Consider the following 20030-nt stretch of genomic DNA (forward strand, 5'->3'; position numbering starts at 1 on the left):
TAAAAACCTCCTGTCTTGCAGGAAAATGTTTTAGACAGCTACCAAAAGTCACGAACAAGAAAGTTGATCCTACTTACACACAGCTTCTCCAATGAAAATAAAAACTGGTCAATCTCCATTGGCACAGGAATAATCATGGCCATAGGGTGAGCAATGCCAGAGGAGATATTGCCCAGGGTTTCTTTGCACACTTATTCTTTAAATTATACTCTCTTCTATCTTGTCCCATGGGCCTCACTCTATACACAATAGTATATTCCACCAGCCACTTACTTCTTTGTCCTTTCTGATCAAAAAGCCTTTCCTTATAGAATCCCAACAGTGTGGAAACAGGCCATTTGGCCCATCAAGTCCACACCAACCCTCTAAACAGCATCCCACTAAGACCCAATCCCTAATCCACCTGGTATACATATCTTTGATCAGTAGGAGGAAACTAGAGCACCCAGAGAAAACCCAGGGAAGAATGCAAACTCCACATAGACAGTCACCTGAGGAATCAAACCCAGGTCCCTGGCACTGTGAGGCAGCAGTACTAACCACTGCGCCACCATGCTAACTCCCACTCTTACATTTCATGTGCTCCAAATGTGTAGATTTCTCTGTCATGTCAGGAGGAGGAGGTAAGCTTTCTTAAAGATGCAGCGTGACTCAATCTTTCATGTAGGTTTTAGCTCAGAGATGAGCACTAATAGGCAGGTGGTGGAGTAGACTGGAAGATGGGGCATCGTGTGTGAATCAACAGCCATAAATATCCCGCAGTGAGGATTATATGTACCTGCTCAATGAAAGGTGCAGTTGTGTACAGTAGTACCTGCGCTGCAGAGAATTCAACTGCTGACTTTGACAGCTTGGGTATACTAAAGAAGGTCACTGATTATATGTGAGGAAATACATGAGATAGAATCCCTAGTGTGCCAAATGCCAGTTCCATTTGCAGAAACTGTGTTTGTCTGGGCGATACACAAGTTAAGGAAACATGGCCATGGAACAAGAAGAGACTGACTAGCATGGTACGTTTATTTAAGAAAGGTGGTAAGGACAAGCTAGGAAACTATAGACCAGTGAGCCTGACGTCGGTGGTGGGCAAGTTGTTGGAGGGAATCCTGAGGGACAGGATGTACATGTATTTGGAAAGGCAGGAATGATTAGGGAAATCATGTGCGTGGGAAATCATGTCTCACAAAATTGATTGAGGTTTTTGAAGAAGTAATAAAGAGGATTGATGAGGGCAGAGCGGTAGATGTGATCTATATAGACTTCAGGAAGGCGTTTGACAAGGTTCCCCATGGGAGACTGGTTAGCAATGTGATAGCTCATGGATAGCAGGGAGAACTAGCCATTTGGAAACACAACTGGTTCAAAGGTAGAAGACAGAGGGTGGTGATGGAGGGGAGTGCCACAAGGATCGGTGCTGGGTCCTCTACTTTTTGTCATTTACATAAATGATTTGATGTGAACTTAAGAGGTACAGTTAGTTTGTAGATGGCACCAAAATTGGAGGTGTAGTAGACAGCGAAGAAGGTTACCTCGGATTACAATGGGATTTTGATCAGATGAGTCAATGGGCTGAGGAGTGGCAGATAGAGTTCATAAAAATGCAAGGTGCTGCATTTTGGGAAAGCAAATCTCAACGGAACTTATACACTTAACGGTAAGGTCCTAGGGAGTGTTGCTGAACAAAAAGACCTTGGTTCATAGCTCCTTGAAACAGAGTTGCAGGTAGATAAGGTAGTGAAGAAGGTGTTTGGTATGCTTTCCTTTATTAGCAGAGTATTGAGTACACGAGTTGGGAGGTCATGTTGTGGCTGTACAGGACATTGGTTAGGCCACTTTTGAAATATTGCGTGCAATTCTGGTCTCTTTCCTGTTGGAAGGATGTTGTGAAATTTGATAAGGTTCAGAAAAGATTTACAAGGATGTTTTCAAGGGTTGGAAGACTTGAGCTATAGGGAGAGGCTGAACAGGCTGGGGCTGTTTTCCCTGGAGTGTTAGGTTGAGGGTTGACCTTATCGAGGTTTATAAAACTATGAGGGACATAGGGTAAATAGGCAAGGTCTTTTCCATGGGGTGGGAGTCCAGAACTAGAGGGCATAGGTTTCGGGTGACAAGGGAAAAGATATAAAAGGGATCTAGGGGGCAACCTTTTCACGCAGAGGGTGGGACGTGTATGGAATGAGCTGCCAGAGGATGTGGTGGAGGCTGGTAAAATTGCAACATATAAAAGGCATCTGGAGGGGTATATGAATAGGAAGGGTTGGAGGGATATGGGCCAGGTGCTGGCAGGTGGGACTAGATTGAGTTGGGATATCTGGTCGGCATGGACAGATTGGACCGAAGGGTCTGTTTCCATGCTGTACATCTCAATGACTCTAAGTCCTACAAGCAGAATTTAGGGAGGTAGGTTGGAAATTGAAAAGCAGAACATCAAAGATAGAAACTTCTGGGTTACTTACATTACCATGAAGAAGTGAGAATAGGAATAAAAGGACATAGCAGGTGAGTGTGTGACTGAAGAGAACATGCAGGAGAGATGGCTTTAGATTCCTGAGGGATTGGGACTGTTTCCAGAGGAGGTGGGAAGCATGCGAGTTTGATGGATTTCATCTGAACAGGATCAGGATCAACATCATTGTGAGAGGTTTCCTAATGCTGCTGGGAGGATTTAAATTAGATTGGCAGGGGATGGAATCCTGACAAGTAGATCAGGCGGGAGAGAAGCTGATACAGAAATAAAAGTTAAATGCGACTGAGTCTGGAAAGCAGACAAAACATAGATTAGTTAAGAAAAACGTAAGTCTAGCATGGCTAAGTGAAATAAACTTTAATGCAAGGAGCCTAAGGAATTAAATACAGGAACTGAGGGCACAGATAGGCGTAGATGGTTATGAACAAGAGTCCGCTAAAAGATGGGCAGGTTTGCCAGCTCAACGTTCCTGGTTATTGGATATTCAGATGAGGTAAAAAGGGAAGTGGAAGAGTGGAGGAGATTTATGAAATATTGAACAATGAATTAATTAATGAGGAGGGATAATAGATTGGAAGAATCACCAAATGAGATCTTATGGGTAGAAATAAAAACACAAAAGGGCCAACATATTGATGGGTTTGTACCAAAGACTCCCAAACAGTCAGGGAGAGAGATCAAATTTGTAAGCAAACTTCAGAGAAGTATAAAAATAATAAGGTACTAACACGGATGCTCCGAATAGCATCCCATCCCATAACCGTGCAATTCCCATGGGTAATCCACCTCACCTGAGCATCTTTGGACTGTAGGAGGAAACCCACACTGACAAAGGGAGAATATGCAAACTCCACCAGACTGTCGCCTGAGGGTGGAATCAAATCCAAGGCCCTAGCACTGTAAGGCAGCAGTGCTAACCACTGTGACAACATGGCTGATCATTTAAATGATCATGCCAAACATTCAACTCAATATGTTGATCCCTCCTCCTCCCCATACCCTTTGATTCCTTTAACCTTAAGAACTATGTACTCATTGAGTCATAGAGCTGTACAGCATGGAAACAGACCCTTCGGTCCAACTCATCCATGCCAACCAGATATCCTAAATTAATCTAGCCCCATTTGCCAGCATTTGGCCCATATCACTCTAAACCCTTCCTATTCATATACCCATCCAGATGCCTTTTAAATGTTGTAATTGTACCAGCATCCACCGCTTCCTCTGGTAGCTCATTCCATATACTCACCACCTTCTGCGTGAAAAAGTTTCCCTTTCGGTCCCTTTTAAATCTTTCCCCTCTCACCTTAAATCGGTCCCCTCTAATTTTGGACTTCCTCACCCCAGGGAAAAGACCTTGTCTTTTCACTGCATCCATGCCCCTCATGATTTTATAAACCTCTATAAGGTCACCCCTCCACCTCCAACACTCCAGGGAAAACAGCCCCGGTCTATTCAGCCTCTCCCTGTTACTCAAGTTTCACAACATCCTTCCTATAGGAGGGAGACCAGAATTGCACACAATATTCCAAAAATGGCCTTGTCAAATGTCCTGTGCAGCTGCAACATGGCCTCCCAACTCCTGTACTCAATACTCTGATCAATAAACGAAAGCATACCAAATGCCATCTTCACTGTCCTAACTACCTGCAACTCCATTTTCAAGGAGCTATGAACCTGCACTCTAAGGTCTCTTTGTTCAGCAACACGCTCCAGGACCTTACCATTAAGTGTATAAGTCATGCTCTGATTTGCCTTTCCAAAATACAGCACCTCGCATTTATCTAAATTAAACTCCATCTGCCACTCTTCGGTCCATTGTTTAAGGTCCTGTTCTACTCTGAGGTAACTTTCTTCACTGTGCAATACACCTCCAGTTTTGATGTCATGTGGAAATTTACTCAAAAGAGAGAGAGAAAGTACTGAAGGATTTGGCAGCATTAAGCAGGTCTTTATATGATATATCCCAGGCTATTGGAGAAGATAGGAGAGGAGGTATCAGGGGTTCTGGCAGTAATTTCCAAAAAATCTCTCACAACACTTGAAGTACTAGAGGACTGGAGAACCGCTAATGTCCTGCCATTGTTTAAAAAAAGAAGGGATGTACCAGAACAAACAAAGGGCCAGTTTTATAGAGTATCAGGCTATGAGAAGCATAGTTAGGGTTCATAGGAAAGCACTTATTACAGTAGTAGAGGGGTTAATAACCAAGAAGCATTGAATTTAGGTAAGAGATCAAAAGCTAACTGAGAGTTGAGAATTTTTATTCACTTAGAATGTGGCAGGGGTTTGGAACTCATGGCCAAAAAGGCTGGTTCAGTCAGAAAGACTTGTAACATTAAAGCAGTATTTAGATCTTAACTTCTGTTGCCATAGCCTTCAGGGCGATGGTACAAAAACTGGATAATAGGATTAATGTAGTCAGATCTTGACTGGCGTGGACACGATGGGTTGAATGACCTCTTTCAGTGCTGTTAATGTAAGACTGAGTAATAGTAATAGGCCACTTGGCCCTTTGTGCTGGCTCCACTATTCAATAAGATCATTATTATTCTCATTGTGTATTCAATGCACTTTACTGGTTTGCACACCACAGTCTTTTACTCACTGTGCTTCCTGTCACTAATACGGCTGGGAAATGGATACAGAGACTTATTACACCCTGACCTTCAGCCATTGGTAGCACAAATGGAAAAGTGGCCTATGCAAGCATTTTCAGAGTTCTGGAATGCAAAGGAAAATATTACATTTACAGTTTGCCCACCCTGGTTGTCTCTTTATGCTCCTTATGATAGATCTCTGATTACTGCAACTTCCTAACCATGCACAGGGGACTTCTCTTCCCACATGATGTTGACCCCATGGCCAGAATATTGGCCAAGTCTGAGGAAGGCACAATACATCTCTGTTGATGGAGAAAGCCGAAGTCTCTGACCTTAATAATTTCACACCTTTGCTAACTGCTCCATGTTTTTAAAATAAAAACAAAGAATTGTAGATGCTGGACATCTGAAAGCAAACCAAAACAGAAATTGCTGGAGAAATTCAGCAGGTCTAGCACCTGTGGAGAGAAAACAGAGTTAACATTTTGAGTCCAGCGGCCATTTTTCAGAATGGTTCCATGTTCCTGCCTGTTTTTCCAAAGATGGAAATGTGTTGCTGGAAAAGCGCAGCAGGTCAGGCAGCATCTAGGGAACAGGAGAATCGACGTTTCGGGCATTAGCCCTTCTTCAGGAATGAGGAAAGTTGGTCCAGCAGGCTAAGATAAAAGATAGGGAGAAGGGACTTGGGGGAGGGGCGTCGGAAATGTGATAGGTGGAAAGAGGTCAAGGTGAGGGTGATAGGTCAGACTGGGGTGGGGGCGGAGAGGTCGGGAAGAAGATTGCAGGTTAGGAAGGCGGTGCTGAATTTGATGGATTTGACTGAGACAGGCTGGGGGGAGGGGAAATGAGGAAACTGGTGAAATCCGAGTTCATCCCTTGTGGTTGGAGGGTTCCTAGCCGGAAGATGAGGCGTTCTTCCTCCAACCGTCGTTTCGCTGTGGTCTGACGATGGAGGAGTCCAAAGACCTGCATATCCTTGGTGGAGTGGGAGGGGGAATTGAAATGTTGAGCTACAGGGTGGTTGGGTTGGTTGGTCCGGGTGTCCCAGAGGTGTTCCCTGAAACGCTCCGCAAGTAGGCGGCCCATCTCCCCAATATAGAGGAGGCCACATCGGGTGCAAAGGATGCAATAGATGATATGTGTGGAGGTACAGGTGAATCTGTGGCGGATATGGAAGTTTCCTTTGGGGCCTTGGAGGGAGGTGTGGGCGCAAGTCTTGCACCTCCTGCGGTTGCAGGGGAAGGTGCCGGGAGTGGAGGTTGGGTTGGTGGGGGGTGTGGATCTGACGAGGGAGTCACGGAGGGAGTGGTCTTTACGGAATGCTGATAGGGGAGGGGAGGGAAATATATCCTTGGTGGTGGGGTCCGTTTGGAGGTGGCGGAAATGGCGGCGGATGATGCGCTGTACATGGAGGTTAGTGGGGTGGTAGGTGAGGACCAGTGGGGTTCTGTCCTGGTGGCGGTTGGAGGGGCGGGGTTCAAGGACGGAGGATCGGGAAGTGGAAGAGATGCGGTGGAGAGCATCGTCGACCACGTCGGGGGGGAAAATTGCGGTCCTTGAAGAAGGAGGCCATCTGGGATGTGCGTTTTTGGAACTGGTCCTCCTGGGAGCAGATGCGGCGGAGTCGAAGGAATTGGGAGAATGGGATGGCGTTTTTACAGGGGGCAGGATGGGAGGAGGTGTAGTCCAGGTAGCTGTGGGAGTCGGTTGGTTTGTAGTAGATGTCCGTGTTGATTTCCAAAGACTATCTCATTTCTTTACTTAGAATTTTGATGTTACTTCATCCCATTTTGTTTTTATAGTGCATCTTTATGATGAGTGAAATAATCTTTGTTTAGTAAGGGGATTAGGAACCTGGAGGAACTTTATGATGATGTAATGGAGTTAGACACTACACTGAGTATAAATATCATAATGTGGGCAGAATTAGAACACACTTGCAATTTAGAGATTAGAAGGATCACTCTGGAAAACACGAGAGTCAGACTCTCTGGAAGAAACACAGATTGCTTGGAATTAAATGTATGAAGAAGAGAAATTAGTGACTGCGTAATGTAACCATAACTATATATTTTAAGGTCTATGAGCATATACCAAGACAGCAATTCTGTATTATCCAAATGACCACTGGGTGGCAACAGTCAGCACCGTTAAACTTTATAGAGAAACACAAATAAAACACTAGATGGCAGCATCAAATGTGTCAAAATAAGCTTCAATTAAAAGTAAATAAAAGTTATATTTAGTCGTTGGTTTGGTTAAATCTGAGAGAAAAGCAATAAGTCTGATGAACTATGATTGTGACTATATTTATAATGTGCATCACTGTCAATGTCAATCTTCTGAAGTCAAACAGTAAGATTTGTTATGTCAACTTTCAACTCGTTAATGAAGTCCGTAGCTTTGAGGAGCTCTTCGTGAGTAGAGAGCAGCAACTAGTTATTGATAGTCATCAACACATAGTTTTCTACACGGAACAACCCACAAAAGCCAAATTGGTCACTTTCCTGAACATTCCCACTGTAGCTATCTCAAGAGTCCCTCGAGTTATTGTAAAAAATTAAATGCAAAATGAGAGAGCTTAATAAGTGTCATTCAATCTCAAGATTGTTTAGCATTTAGGAGTTTGTATTGAAAGAGATATGAATTGAAATTGACGTAAACGTTATTTTTAATTGGAGACAGACAGAAAACTTGGTGAAAGATGCTCTAGATCTGTCCGAAACTTGCTGATCTTCCAGTATATGCAGTTGTCCTTCACCAAATGCAGCAGACTGGCACATTCTAAGGTCCAGGATTACCTATAGAAAGATGCAGTAAAGCTTGGAATAGCCTCTGCAGGGGCACAATGGGGAATGTTCACTTACTAAGGCCATTCACACAACACCAGGTGAGAGTCCAACAGGTTTCATTGGAAGCACTAGGTTTCAGAGTGCCGCTCCTTCATCACAACCACTTGATGAAAGAACGCTGCTCCGAAAGCTAGTGTGCTTCCATTGAAACCTGTTGGACTATAACCTGGTGTGGTGTGATTTTTAACTTTGTACACCCCAGTCCAACACCAGCATCTCCAAATTAAGGCCATTCAGCTAGAGAACATTGAAAGACTGGGAACAGTAACACCACTTACGCTGTGTGCCTAACAAAGAATGCATGGTGTAAATTAAGAGTGTCCAAGATGTATTGGGGCATATCAGAGTGAAGCATGTGCAGAGAACTTGATTTTGATTTTACTTTCTATCAGTTTGTTATTTGAAATGTTTTCCCCTCAGGCTGGTTACCTGATGTGGAATATATTTGCTAAATATAAAACTATTACAATTGCACATGTTAAGTTTGTTTGCAAGCTCTCCATTATTCAAGTTAAAATGTTTCTGTATAGTTTTTAATTTGCAAGTTGTATGAATAAAAGATATACTTTTAGAAGAAAGTCCTTAGCATTCTCACTTCTGTGTCAGGTCCCAATCAAGAACCATAAGTTCTTTATTTGATTCCCTACAGAGTGGAAACAGGCCCTTCAGCTCAACAAGTACACACTGATCCTCCGAAGAGTAATCCACCCTGACTCATTTCCCTATATTTCCTCCTGATGAATGCACCTAACACTATGGGCAATTTAGCATGGCCAGTTCACCTGAATGTGGGAGGGAACCAGAGCAACTGGAGGAAACCCACACAGACACGGGGAGAATGTGCAAACTCCACACAGACAGTCGCCCAAGGCTGGCATGGAACGCAGGTTCCTGGTGCTGTGAGGCAGCAGTACCAACCACTGAGTCACTGTGCCACCCCAATTTTGACTGATATTTGTCATAGTGTGTTATGATGAGTGCAATATTGAACAGTGTCGTATTGTCAAAGATCCAGTCTTTCTGAAGAGGTTTAAAGACTTATTCACAGATGAGTGGAAACATCGCCCATTGTCCCAGGCAACAGGAAATCTTAACCAGTATTGGTTACTAAATCAATAACTGAGGAACACTGCTGTGTGTTAATTGCTTGCAATTCCATACACCACTGTACTGGCCTTTGAGGAAAAACAGTGCAGACTTCCTACTGAGAATCCAATGGTTCAATTATGATGAAATCCATGTGGGGTAAGTCTGAGCCTTCTGGGCTTAATATTTAGTTCAAATTGTGAACCCACTCTCATTCCTTCCCTTTCTTTTAGCTTTGCTTGTTTCCTTCTCTGTCACCATGTCCTCTTTCCCCTCCTCCCATCCCAGTGGGACAATCTGTTCTCTTCAGTCTGCTAGTTAGACACACTATTGTTCTGTCATCCTCACATTCCGATCACTTAATCTGAACTATCAACATCTTTTCTCCCCCAGCACTCCAACATCTCTTCCTACCCTCTGCTTGTCCTCCACACTTCACTTCAGCTCTGATGAAGAGTCATCTAGACTCGAAACATTAGCTTGCTCTCTCTCCATGGATGCTGCCTAACTCACTGTGATCTCCAACATTTTTTTTTGTTTTCAGCTCAATTAGGATGACAGATTTACACAAACCAGGGATATATTTCTTGGAATTTAGAAGTTTAAGGGGTTGTTTGATTGTGTGCAGAAAAATTTACAAGAATGTTTCGAGGTTTGAATAATAAGGAGAGGCTGGATATGCTTGGACTTTTCTCCTTGAAGCGTTGGAGACTGAGGGGTGACCTTATATAAGTTTATAAAATCATGAGGGGCAAGGATAAAGTGAATAGCTGAGGTCTTTTCCCAAGAGTAGGGGAGTTCAAAACAGGAGGGCATAGGTTTAAGGTGAGAGGGGGAAGATTTAAAAAAGACCTGAGGGGCAACATTTTCACACAGAGGTGGTGCATACATGGAATGAGCTGACAGAGGAAGTGGTAGAGGCTAGTACAATTACAACATTTAAAAGATATTTGTACAGGTGCGTGAGTAAGGGAGATTTAAAGGGATGCGAGACAATCGCAAGCAAATGGGACTAGTTCAGTTTGGGATACCTGGTTGGCATGGATTAGTTGGACTGAAGGGTGTGCTTCCATGCTGTATGACTCTAAGACTAAAACAAAGTTGCTGCTAGGTGGGGAGTTTAGGATTAGGGACATAGTCTAAAGATTAGAGTCAGCCATTTCAGAGGTGAAGTGAAGAAACACTTCTACACACAAATGGTGGTAGAATTTTAGTGTTCTTTCTCCAAATGGCAATTGACGCTTAGCTCATTGTTAATATTAGATCTGTAATTCTGATTTATGTTAACTAAAGTATTATGGGACACAGGACAAATCTGAGTATATGGAGTTACGTTACAGATCAGCCATAATCTCATTGAATGACAGAACAGGATCAAGAGGCTACGTGGCTTGCTTCTGTTGCTTTGTTCCTTTGTGTGAGGAGGTGCATCCTGGTAACATCACACCCGACTTGGCTGCCTCTAGCGGTATTGCTCCCAGTTTTGGAAATAGTTTCTGTCCAGCCTATCAAATTGATTAATAATCCAAAATGTTTCAATTAGATCATCCCTTTTACACGCAAGGAAATACAAGATTAGACTATCCAACCTGTCCTCATGATTTAACTCTTTTTGGCCCCAATATTGTGTTGCTGAGTCGGGCCTGTTCATACTTAAAGGCTAATAAATCCTTCCTGAGGCATGATTCAGAGTTTGGGGGAGCAGCTCTGAGTGCCACACATTGTAGGGGTAATACATTAGAATTGAAAAGGGTCCAGTGAAGATTTATTAGAACTGAAAGGCTAATATTTATTGGCCTTTCAATTTCTTTTGTAATGCCCACCAGCTTGCAGTGATTTTTATTTTTATCTCTCTACTCCTCCACTGTCCTGGCTTTTAGAAATTCACTGATCCCTTGTATCTGGGTCTGAACAGTGTTCCCCGCATTGGTTGGAATTTACCGTCAGAGGCTTGGTAGAGCTGTTAGATCAGGAGGTGTGCAGCATTGCCTTTTAGGACAGAAGCAGCTGACCAAATGCAATCATGAGGCTGCTGGCCAATGAGCAAGCTCTGGTTTTAAGGCCAATCAAATCACGTTGGGGCAGACAGGAAGGCATTTATCAGGTGTCAGGTGATGAGAATGTATGTGCTACCATTATTTCTAAGTGACAGCCAGACCTTACTGCAGTGTTTCAGAGCTTTCTACAGTGAGTTATCAGCTATTGTGAGGATCTACTTCTTGCACAGACTGAGTGACTTCATCTCCTGTGTCTCCTCCAGTAGAAGCCAATGTGCCCCAGACCAGGAGTAATCGTGTCCTGGACCAGGAGCCATCAACTCTCAAACCATGTCTATCATTTACCAAGGCAGAGGCTGTCAACTCCCACAGAGGGAACCATTCTGTCCAGGCCAGGATCAAAGATCTCCCATGTCTCCAGGGCACGTTTAAAGGAGTGTACCTTCATACTTTCAGTGGCAGGTGTACAAAGCCACCCAGGTCTAGTTACATCTCTCCCTTTCCCAATCTATTGCCATTCACCTATCTTCTTTCCTGATTTTGCTACCAAAGTAGATAACCTCACATTTAACCCTTTTGAACTTTATCTGTCATGTATTTGCCCAATCAGTCAACTTGTCCAAATCACACTGAAGCACCGCTGCATCCTCCTCACAGTTCACCCTCCCACTCCCAGCTTTGTGTTGTCTGCAAACATGGAGATATTACATTTACTCCCCCCCACCTAAATCATTAATATATATCGTGAATAGTTGATACCCTGCGAGTCACTAGCTGCCACTTGGAAAAAGACCCAAATATTCTGACTCTTTGTTTCCTTTCTGTCAACCAATTTCTTATCCATGTCGGTACACCCTCACTTCCCCAATTCTATGCACTACAATTTTACATACTAATTTCTTATTTGGGACCTTGTTGAAAACTTCTGAAAGTCTAGATCTACTTACTCACTCTAATCAACACTACCAGTGACATCATTAAAATCACAATTTATCAAACATGATTTCCCATTTGTAAATTCATGCTGAGTCTGTCGAATTCTGTCGGAATGTTGAAAAACATTGGTTTTCAAGTTGTTAAATATTTTATAATAGACTTGAGCACTTTCACCAATGTCAGTCTGACTGGCGTATTATAATCTGAATTCTCTCTACTTTTTTTAAATAGTGGGTTACATTAGCTCCACTCCAATCCATAGGAATTATTCCAGAGTCTGTAGAATATTGAAACATCGCCGCCAATGCAGCCACTATTTCTAAGGCCACTTCCCTTAGTTACTCTGCGATTAACAGGCCCTAGGGATTTATTGGCCTTTAATCTCATCAATTTATCCAATGCCATTTCTCAACTAATATTGATTTCCTTCGGTTCCTGCCTCGTTCTAGACCCTGTTTTTTCCAAACATTTTTGTTATTTATGTTGTCCTTTGTGAAGTCAAAACCTAAGTTGCTCAAATAGTGCACAGACGTTCATCAGTCCCTCTGCCAGTGACCACAGAAGAGACAACCCATTCTGTCGCAACATGCTGGAGCTCTCTAAGCCTGAGGGACACAGGAGTTCAGCCATGGATGACTGCATTCGTTAACCTGCCTCTCCTTCCCCTGGACTTGAAGGGGAGGTGCTGATGTCGGACAGGGGCGGACGAAGTCAAAAGTCACATGACACATAGTCCAACAAGTTTATTGTCAACATATTGTCTAGCTATCACCATTGTTAACAGCTAACCCGAGAATGCAACTTTAAAAAAAAGGTTTTGTGATTTACACATGGAAGAAGTGAAACTGTCATTGTATTCTAACAGATGAAAGGCTTAACAGACAATCAATTTTTCAATGTATAATTTCAGTTACATCACACTGCAAATTTTTGCTATAAATTCTGTGTTACGATCGAGCCCTCCACTATCACCTGATGAAGGAGCGGCGCTCCGAAAGCTAGTGTGCTTCCAATTAAACCTGTTGGACTATAACCTGGTGCTGTGTGATTTTTAACTTTGTACACCCCAGTCCAACACCGGCATCTCCACATCAAGTTTATTTGGAATTGCTGCTCCTTTGTCAGGTGAAGTCACTTCAAATAAACCTGTTGAACTATAATCTGGTGTTGTGTAACTTCTTACTTTGTTCCCTGGACTTGATTGAATGTGTCCGAGGATACTAAAAAAGACATAATGGGTGCTTTAGTAGTCATCTCGCAAGAATTCTTAAATTCTGGAGAAGTCGCAGAGGATTGAAAAGCAGCCATTTAAGCTGCCTTATTACCCAATAAAATTAACAGCTGAAAATGTGTTGCTGGAAAAGCGCAGCAGGTCAGGCAGCATCCAAGGAGCAGGAGAATCGACGTTTCGGGCATGAGCCCTTCTTCAGGAATGAGGAAAGTGTGTCCAGCAGGCTAAGATAAAAGGTAGGGAGTAGGGACTTGGGGGAGGGGCGTTGGAAATGCAATAGGTGGAAGGAGGTCAAGGTGAGGGTGATAGGCCGGAGTGGGGGTGGGGGCGGAGAGGTCAGGAAGAAGATTTCAGGTTAGGAAGGCGGTGCTGAGTTCGAGGGATTTGACTGAGACAAGGTGGGGGGAGGGGAAATGAGGAAACTGGAGAAATCTGAGTTCATCCTTTGTGGTTGGAGGGTTCCTAGGCGGAAGATGAGGCGCTCTTCCTCTAACTGTTGCTATGGTCTGGCGATGGAGAAGTCCAAGGACCTGCATGTCCTTGGTGGAGTGGGAGGGGGAGTTAAAGTGTTGAGCCACGGGGTGGTTGGGTTGGTTGGTCCGGGTGTCCCAGAGGTGTTCTCTGAAATGTTCCGCAAGTAGCCGGCCTGTCTCCCCAATATAGAGGAGGCCACATTGGGTGCAGCGGATGCAATAGATGATGTGTGTGGAGGTGCAGGTGAATATGTGGCAGATATGGAAGGATCCCTTGGGGCCTTGGAAGGAAGTAAGGGGCGGAAGTTGTGGGCGGAAGTTTTGCATTTCTTGCGATTGCAGGGGAAGGTGCCGGGAGTAGAGGTTGGGTTGGTGGGGGGTGTGGACCTGATGAGCGAGTCACGGAGGGAGTGGTCTTTTCGGAACGCTAATAGGGGAGGGAAGGGGAGGGAAATATATCCCTGGTGGTGGGGTCTGTTTGGAAGTGGCAGAAATGACGACGGATGATACGATGTGCATCCGTCGTCATTTCCGCCACCTCCAAACGGACCCCACCACCAGGGATATATTTCCCTCCCCTCCCCTATCAGCGTTCCAAAAAGACCACTCCCTCCGTGACTCCCTCGTTAGGTCCACACCCCCCACCAACCCAACCTCCACTCCCGGCACCTTGCGCCCCCACCCCCACTCCGGCCTATCACCCTCACCTTGACCTCCTTCCATCTATCGCATTTCCAACGCCCCTCCCCCAAGTCCCTCCTCCCTAACTTTTATCTTAGCCTGCTGGACACACTTTCCTCATTCCTGAAGAAGGGCTCATGCCAGAAACGTCGATTCTCCTGTTCCTTGGATGCTGCCTGACCTGCTGCGCTTTTCCAGCAACACATTTTCAGCTCTGATCTCCAGCATCTGCAGTTCTCACTTTCTCCTCCAATAAAAGTAACACCCTTATTCAAAAAGTGAAAGTGACAATAAACCAGTAACTAAAGACCAGTTACTCTAATATCTATTATTGGGAAAATGTTAGGGTCTATTTTCATGAATGTAATAACAAAGCCTTAGAATGTATATTATAACCTAGTAGAGTTAGCATGGCTCCCTGAAGGGGAAATCATGCTTGATAGACTTATTATAATTTTTTTTTGAAGATGTAGCAAACAGGACAGATAAAGGGGAAGCTGTGGATGTTGGATTTTCAGAAGAAATTTGTTAAGATACCACACATTAGGCTAATTAATAAAAGTCCATGTAACTGGAGGCCCATGGATAAAGGATTGGAAGATAGAAATTAGGATACTGAGGTCATTTTTAGGATGACAGCAGGCAATTAGTGGAATCCCACAGGGATCAATGCTGGACCACAATTATTTACTATGTATTAATGACTTGGATGAGGAAAGTGAATGTACAATAATAAAACTTAAAGATGGCATAAGGATAGGTGGGAAGACAAGACTCTGCAGAAAGATACAGACAGGTTAACTGAGAGGGCAGATGAAGTATTTTGTGGGAAAATATAAGATTATGCACTTTGGCAGGAAGATTAGAGGAGTGAATCCCTCTGTGCTGTATCTTTCTACAGTCTTTCCTCATTTAACTGAGTGAGTCCTGAGTGGGCTGAGTAGCCTAATTTCTGACACGAATCTTATAGTCATATGGTCAGCTGTGGATGTCAGGGCCACGCTTTATCAGGGTATTCAGAATCACATTAGAAACACCACCTAGACTCACAAGGGTGTCATGGGCAGTTATAATTTAACTTTTGTATTTTTCTAAATAGTGTGCATTTATTTCTGCATCCTTTATTCACTGACTCTTTTCCCCTGTATTGGAATATGAATCCATGCATCCCCATCTGGAGTTGGAGGAAGTTGATGGAGTGAGGCTTCTCTGTTTTGCTGGTTGCCTCCTCCTCTCTGCTGCACTCATTTGAAAAGAATGCAGCGGATGATTTTCAGCCGGGAAACTTTGCTGAGTCATATTGCAGTGATCCTTTGGAACACAGCAGATAATGGAATAGCATCTTCAGTCGGTTGATAAAAAAATAAAATACTGCAGGTGCTGGATATCTGAGGTAAATCAGAAAATCCTGGAGAAACACAGGAGATTTGGCAGCACGTAGACAGAGAAAACCAGAGTTAATGTTTTGAGTCCAAAGACTCTTCTTCAGAACTGAAGGGAGCTGGGAAATGGTTCTTATGCTGCTGATTATTTGGGAGGAGAAACAAGTGGAATAAGTTGGTTTGGTGAGCACACTATTGATAGTAAAGGAGAAATGCAAAATGGTGTTAATTGTAGGTTAAATCAGCCAAATCCACTGAGAGCAAGCCAATGTAAATAAGGGACTGGGCAGGGAAGGGGATGTAATCCAAATGGGAAACAGTGTTCATGTTGTGAAGTTCTGAACTCAATGTTAGGTCCTGACAATCCAGCTAGTGTTGAGGATCATTGAAACACTAATAGCAGGCTTAGGATGGAAATGTTGGAATGAGAGCAAGATGGTTTATTGAAAGGAAAAGAACTGGAAGGTTATGTCATTTTTATGGACAGAACAGAGGTTTTCAGCAAAGTAGTCAGCCAGTTTGTGTTTGATCTCATCAGTGTAGAGGAGACTGTATTGTGAGCAGCAAATACAGCAGTCAAAATTGAAAAGAGTACAAGTAAACTGTTGCTTCAGCTGGATGGAGTGTTTGGAGCTTTGGACAGCAAAGAGCGAAGAGGTAAATGGGCAAGTGTTACATCTTCTGTGACTGTCATGGAGGCATGGGCAGGCATTAAGAGTGATGGAGGATAAAGGAATGGACTTGGATGTTGAAGAGTGAATGTTCTCTATGGAATGCTGCCTATCAGGTGAGGAAAAATGTGTTTGGTGTGGTTTTTGCCAGAGGTGCATAAATTGTAGGATAAGATCCTATGAATACAGGGATTGCTGAAATAGAAAGTGATGACAAGGGGAACTCAGTTATTGTTCTGGGAAAGAGGGGAAGGAGTAAGGCAGAGGTGCAGGGATGGACATGGTTGAGGGCCCTGGCAACCAGAGTGGGTGGGGAGGGGGGGGGGGGGCAGGGGGGTGGGGGGCAGTCATCTTTGGTTGAGGGAAAGCAAGAACATGTCAGAGGCATCCCTCTGACATCATCAGAGTGTATGAGGTGGGGATACGGAGGGAATGGAATGGAACCCTTGCAGGAAGTAGGATATGAGGACGCGCAGTCAAGTTAATTGTGGGAGTTGATCAGTCCATAATGTATATTGGTGAAGATCCTATCCCTAGAAATACAAACATAGAAATCAAAAAAATGTTATGGACCAGACCAAACTCAATTCAAATATACTAAGGAGATAGCCGAGACCCAAACCATTGTCTTATTTAAAGTTAAGTGTAAGGTGCTGTGTTCCAGATATAATTTGATTGATGATACTACTCGGCTTTATGCAAAAAACACACTTTATTCTTATCCTACAGTTAAAATACAAACTAAAGAAAGAAAAAAATGATATAAAATTAAATCTATTGGAAAACTTAACAGAATTATAGATTATATAACAACTAAACAGTATCTGTTCCAACAGAGTAACATCCCATAAATGTACCCTTGGCAAAGGCAGATTCAGTAAAATGGATTGTCTTACATGCAATGTTTCTCTAATCCAGAAGGAAAGAACACAAACAGAACCTCTGATACAGAGAGGGAACTCCGACTTTTTACAATGGCCGAGAGAGATGTAACAGCTTCAACAACCAGCTTCAAAACCCCCAACAGCTACGACAGCTAAACTAAAAGCCTGGTTCTGTGGGAATCTGACTACCCATTCATGCTGCTTCTGTTGTTGCAACTTCAAAAAAGCACAAGCATCTTTACTTTATTGTCTTGAATGAGACAGCTCAGCGCCTATGGCTCAAAACCTCTCCTTAAAAAAAACCCAGGATAAAATGCGCCTCTTAAAACCATGGTTTTGCCACAATAGGTACAGTCAAAAGTGGATCAGGTAAAGGTGAGAGAAGGAAATTCTGGATGAGAGAAAACAGTAAATAGCACTGGTGATGTCATTGACATACTGGAGCAAGGTTTGTGGGAAGGGAACAAATAGGAATGGAATGCTCCACATAACCCACATAGTGATTCCTGCAGGTACTCATAGCCACACCTTTGACTTGGAAAAATGTGTGATGAGTTAAAGGAGAAGTTATTTAAAGTCAGAATGAGGGAAGGTGATGGTGAATGGACACTGTTCGGGCCTCTGCTGAAGTGGACAGTCTTCAGACCATCCAGATGGAGAAATGGACATGTAGAGGGATTGCCATCCATGGTGAAGACAAGGCGACTAGCACCAGAAAACTGGAAATTATGGAACCAACATAAAGCATCAGAAGAATAACAAATGCGAGTGGGAAAACAGTGGGTGTGATAAAAGAGAGTCAAGAAAGGAAGAAATAGATCCAGTGGCTTTTCCTAAGGCCGGAATGATGGATCTGTCTGTGGATTTAGGAAAGAAGGTAGAAGCAGACTGTCTGGGTCTGGGTGACTAACAAGTAGGTAGCTGTGGAGGGGAGTCACAGTCCTGGAAACTACAGCTTGATGTACAATGGTGGGGTCATGATATGACAAAGATAGGAGAAATTGCCAGAGAATTGGCACTCAGTCTCTGCTAATTGGTAGAGGGATTGAGTTTTGGGACCACGAGGTCATGCCTGCAGCTGTACAAAGCTCTGGTGCGGCTACATTTGGAGTACTGCGTGCAATTCTGGTCACCGCATTATAGAAAGGATGTGGAAGTTTTAAAAAGGTTTCAGAGGAAATTTACTAGGACGTTGTCTGGAAAGGAGGGAAGGTCTTAGGAGGAAAGTCTGAGGGACTTGAGGCTGTTTTGGTTTGAGAAAAGAAGGTTGAGAGGTGACTTAATTGAAACATATGAAACAATCAGAGGGTTAGATGGGTTGGATAGTCCTCGGATGGCAATGAACATGGCTTTAAATTGAGGGGTGATAGATATAGGAGAGATGTCAGAGGTAGTTTCCTTACTCAGAGAGTAGTAGTGTCGTGGAATGCACTGCCTGCAATAGTATACTCGCCAACTTTAAGGGCATATAAAAGGTCATTGGATAGACATATGGATGAGAATGTAGGTTAGATGGGCTTCAGATTGGTTATGCAGGTCGGTACAACATCGAGGGTCGAAGGGCCTGTACTGCACTGTAACATTCTATGTTCTAAGTTTCTATGTTCTAAGTAGATGTTGGCATGTCAGACAACGACATCACATTTCTCAGCATGTTTGGTAACAGGTCAGGGTTGGACCTGAGGGCATGGAGTGTAGCAAATTCAGACGTGTCAGGTTAGCGTGGATGAGTGGGGCGGAGAAAATAAGGCAGCTGATTGTCCCGTTCTCAATGAAGATGTCACAAGCAGGCAAATGGCCAGAGCAAAGAGTCCATGTGGTGGGTTGTGTTGAAGGTGGTTTGAAAGGGTCAGTGTGGAGAAGGAGCACTTCTGTCCAAAGAAATGGGCACAGAGGCATTTCGACGGAAGAAGAGATCGGCGTCATGTTGGAAATGGGGGCATAAAATGGATAAAATTAAATGCTTCGCTGAACAGAAAAGAGGAGAAAGTCAAAGGATATAGTGACCACATGACATGATGTGGGATTAGAAGAAGAGATAGAGACAGAGGAAAGAGGGTGAAGAATCTAAGAATGTATTGCACCTATGAGTTTTTTGTTCCATAATTCCTCAGCACTGTCCCCTCTCTGTTTGGAGGACTAAATGAATAATTTCCTGTCATTATCAAAATGTTTTATAGTGAATCCCAGGTCTTGCTGATACATCTGATTTGCTGCCCCCCTGAGCTGCCCTTTGCTCTGCACTCTGTGCTTTCTCTATGCTCTGCAGCTCTGCCCTTCTGCAGTTGTTCTTTTGCTCTGCAGTTCTGTCTCTATACTCCTGAGCCTACATTCAGCTTGGTGAAATTATTGGCCTCCTCTCCTCCTTCGGTAAAAAGTTTTCACTCCAATGGAAGGCAGTTCCAAAATGGCTGATCTTCCCTTCTGAGTCTGAGGCCTTTCCTGGAAAAAATTACACATGAATGGTTAGGAACCTGGTATCCATGATCCCAGTCTGCCATGCGGTTAATGTACAAGATAACATTTACTGTAAATTCATTCAGAGCCATGAAATTGCATTCTGGGAGCTCTTTAACAAGTCTAATTTGCTTTCCCACTACAGGCATCATGCAGTCCAGAATTCCTGGCATCAGGAATCTGAGAGAATGCCTCCAGCATGACTCTATGTTTCCCCCTGCCTTCCACTGCACCATTTCTTTTTCCTTTGCATTCTACTAAATTCTTCTATTGAATTACATCTGTCAAAGCTTTGTCCATTCATTTAGTA

This window comes from Chiloscyllium plagiosum, unplaced genomic scaffold (assembly GCF_037043375.1).
Source record: "Chiloscyllium plagiosum isolate Xiang-an unplaced genomic scaffold, Cpla_swu_hap1 HiC_scaffold_3, whole genome shotgun sequence".
NCBI classification, from domain to species: Eukaryota; Metazoa; Chordata; class Chondrichthyes; order Orectolobiformes; family Hemiscylliidae; genus Chiloscyllium; species Chiloscyllium plagiosum.